This window comes from Pinus tabuliformis, chromosome Q, assembly GCF_031772625.1.
Source record: "Pinus tabuliformis cultivar Carrire ecotype Pingquan chromosome Q, CPIR1, whole genome shotgun sequence".
NCBI lineage: Eukaryota > Viridiplantae > Streptophyta > Pinopsida > Pinales > Pinaceae > Pinus > Pinus tabuliformis.
In genome coordinates, this window is record NC_142296.1 from 1,022,453,711 (window position 1) to 1,022,458,022 (window position 4,312).

At 36.9% G+C, this 4,312-nt stretch overlaps 1 pseudogene; it reads left to right on the forward strand.

Annotated features, from left to right (window-relative positions):
- The first annotated feature begins 444 nt into the window (after nucleotides 1-444).
- On the forward strand, nucleotides 445-1,986 carry LOC149222981 (uncharacterized; annotated as a pseudogene).
- The last annotated feature ends 2,326 nt before the right edge of the window (nucleotides 1,987-4,312 follow it).

Genomic DNA, 4,312 nt, shown 5'->3' on the forward strand with positions numbered 1-4,312 from the left:
AATTGGCTCTTCCTCCCAGTTGACATCACTTGCTCCAGTCTTCGAAGCTATTTTTTTTTGGTTTCAACTAATGAATATTTTATTTTTTATTTTTACTCCACCTGAGCGCATACATTTTAATGGACCTACGAATTGTGCAGTTGTGCAATCTACGTTTCTTCAGCTATTTGAGTTTTCGTGGCATCACACTTAGTTTAGGATTTTGTTCACATGAGTACCACGATTCATGAAGATGTTGGTTCGGCTGTGCTATATTGGTAGATTGTTCGCAGTCGACCACAAAAAACCCAATTTGGATTTTCCGCACAACCCGCATTTGTTCTTTACATATTTCTTCGAAGGAGTTTGGCGTTCTCCATCTCAGTCTCACTTTGAAAAAGGCAAAAACAAACAACCGATGAGTGGAGGAGTCTCCTGATACATGAAAGTCGTACATCTCAAAGACGTCTCCGAAGAAGGAACAATGCAGTTCAGATATTTCAGAACATAGAGTTTACAGCAGACCTTAAGTATGGGGAGATGGGTACTCCCCTTGCAGGTAAGGAATCACAATCGGCTCTCTGTTTTTCATTTTGCCTCATTTTCTACTCACACCCAAAACCCCAGCTATTCAGAATCAGACCTGGAGAAAGCCACTGCAATTGTATTAGAAAACAAGGGCAAGTCCCTGTTTTCAGGACTGGAACAGTCTGGAATCCGTTGGTCGCCCCCATTAGTAGAAAAAGTTCTTAAAAACATATGGAATGATGGAACCCAAGCTTTACAATTCTTCAATTGGGTGGGGAAGCAAAAGAGTTTCAAGCATAGTCCAGATGCTTATAATTACATGATTGATATTCTAGGTAGAATGAAAGACTACCGAACTCTGTGGCATTTGATGTCCAATATGCAGAGGGAGGGTTGCCCCGTAACACCCAAAACATTTGCTATTATAATAGAAAGGTATATTGCAGCAGGGAGAGAGGATAAGGCAACGAGGGTGTTTTTTTTTCAATGCCTGAATATGGTTGCCCACCTGATTTACCTGCATTCAATGCTTTTCTGGATTCCTTATGTAAAGCAAAAAGGGTTTTAAGGGCTGATAGGATTTTTAGGGATTTAAAGTATAGGTTTCGTCCAGATAGCATTACCTATAATACCCTTGCCAACGGCTGGTGTATGGTGAAGAACATTCCCATGGCGCAAAGGGTTTTGAAGGAAATGGTTGACAAGGGATTTGAACCCACACCTGTGACCTACAATACCCTCCTCCATGGTTTTTTCATTACTGGTCAGGTGAAGGAGGCATGGTTGTTTTATAAGGAGATTAAGCGCAGAGGATTTTCACCGAATGTTGTGACCTATACGACAATAATATATGGAATTGGGATGGCTGGCAAGGTCGAGAAAGCGAAAAAGATCTTCGATAATATGATTGAGAATGACTGCCTTCCTAATGTCGCAACTTATAATGCGATGATTCAGGTGCTTTGCAGGAAAAAGTCTGTGACAGATGCATTTGAAGTCTTTGATGAGATGCTTAGGAGGGGATATTTTCCCAATTTGACTACTTACAATATACTGATCAGAGGGCTTTGCCATTCTAAACAAATGGAGAGAGCTTTGGAGTTCAAGAATGAGATGGAAGAGAATGGTTGTCACCCCGATGTTCGGACCTTCAACATTATTATTGGATATTTTTGTGATCTAGGTCAAATTGAAAGAGCTCTCAGCACCTTGAAGGACATGGGAGCTGGACCCTGTCTTCCCAATCTAGACACTTACAACATTCTCTTGAGTGCTCTGTGTGCTACACGAAAGTCAGATGGTCTACTGGAAGCTGGAAAGCTGCTGCAGGAAATGGTACAAAAGGGTTTTATTCCTCAGCGTTTTGTGTATAACCGTGTTATTAATGGACTTTTTCTAACCGGAAGTCAAGAGTTTGCAAAAGAACTTCTAAGAGCCCAGAGCCAGAGTGGGCGTCTTCCAAAACAGATTCGTATGTAGAGGAAATGCTAATTGTATTGCACCCTCATTTATATTCTCAGCCTAGATATTTTCTCAGTTCAGGTTGTACAAACGGTATTCATGTGGGCCGGTACTCTTATATATGCTTTTAATGAACTTTGAGAAAGAAGGAAACCAAAAGAACACTATCTTTGCATGAAGCTTTAACCCTAACCAACTTGCAAGAAAGTCATTTTCAAGAGAGTATGAAGGATAGCTGTTTATAGGCCAATTCACATGAGATTGGCCTTTGCTGGTAAAAGGCAGACGAATGTCCTCAGATCAGCAAAAGAAAAATGGCACGAGAATTATCAAATTTTAATTCCCATGTGCATTTGATAGGCAACCCAATGAAGCAGTCCAATTTAATCATGGACTACAGGCAGGGAGGGAGTTGGAACCAGAGGTCTTTATTGAGTTACTAGGCCTACATATCTAGGCTCTCTGGAGTGCACCTCAATAGTAGACAACCCTCCTTTGCCTCTGTGTTGTAGTGGAAACCATCAGAGGCACTCGCATATGACAGGGGTTCATAAAAGTAATAATAAGCATTATAAAAATATTTGATAAAAAAGTTCAAGGCATATCTTAAACAGTTTCTATAGTTTCAATTCAATTTTCCAATTTCCTGACATTAGCCATCTTACTGGCTTTCTTTTTAAGGAATTCTTGAACATGTATCTCTTTGTATTCTGGGTTTACCAGTTATATGGTGACGTAGAACTCTCAGTTGTCACAATTAATTCTTACATATATTGTTTCTCTGCTTTATTGGCAAAGAAAAATAAATTTGTTGAAGAGTATTCAGAAGCCTTTTCCATTCATTAAAACATGGAACATGTAATCATATACATTCGACATTTTCCATTCATTAAAATTGGGTAAATCTAGATATTTAAAATATCTTTCTTCGATATTTGTATTTCAATTTTCTTTGCAACGATTTTCCATTTCAATTGCATTTACAATTTTATGGATTCTGTGCGGTTGGTCGAGTATTTTGGTCTGTAAATTATTTGATATTTTAATGTTTTCGAGCAGGTTGTTTTGCCATGGAGAATTTAAGTGAGATATATTGAAGGTATTATTTTAATTGAAATAAAATTTCCAATAAAAATTTACAATGTAATTCTAATTATTTTAGTTTCTATTAAGTATTCAACTTTCTTGACTTATTGTGATTTTTCTCTTGACGTTTAGCTTGCTCATTTTGGTTCATTATAAATTGATACAATAAAAAGTAATCTAATATATAAACTTAAATCATAATAGTGGTAATAGCACTATATTTATTCTTGAAACTTCTATAAAGAATTTATCAAATTTATAATGGAATAAACCCCTTGCTGGAAGATGAAGTTTGATTCCAAGAGTTCAACCTTATTTAATATTTATTTTATCCAACAAAAAAGAATGATCCAGCAAAGAGTGATTATGTTCATGCAATGTCTAAATAGATCTTATTGTTTATCAATGGTAAAGGATTAACTGAGACTAATTCCAATTAGAACAATTGAAAATGGACCAGAACAACAAGAAGCAACATAGGAGCATATTACAATCATGATAATATTATACATTGTAATATTTATGATTTATATATTAATCTGTGTTTTGGCTCTTTCAAAATGGTCCACCATAGGCAACAGATTTTCAATTATATCACCTTGAATGTTAGATGCCAAACTTAGTCGTTCTTTCTCTGCTCTCTTCCTGTAATCTCACAAGGAGTTTGAGCTTCTCCTTGTTTGATTTAATTGACTTCTTTGTTCAATGTTTTGTAATGTACAAGAAAACTTTGCCTTTATGACTTTTTGGATTCTTTGCTAGTTCTTAATGCAGAAATAGAGCTATAGTATTGGTTTATGGTTATCTGGAGCACCATACTTCTACCAATGCCATTCGATACAGTCAATGATCATTTTAGACATGGGTTTCTCTCTATTGTTTTACATTCTGTGCATATCTTTGACTTCAATCCATATAGTTTTTAGTTCTGCTTGGAATCAAGCAAAGACTGGTAAATGATGTCTGCCTGCCATCTTTGGTCACTAGTGAAACTTGCTATATGCTTTGTCTTCCATTAGCTTGGATGGCCAAACTGCGAGAATATGCATTCCTCATCACCAGGAAATTAAGAGCCTTAATAGTCACAACACCTTTAAAGATTGCAACAATATTGCACTCCTTATCATTAGATTCAGTAGGATCAAATGAAGATAGGCCCCAGATAGCCTCACTCGCTTACCCTAGTGAAAGGAAGTAGGGTAGCTGGGTTTGAAGGGATGAAGGTTTGGACTACTCATTCATTGCAAGTGATGATTAC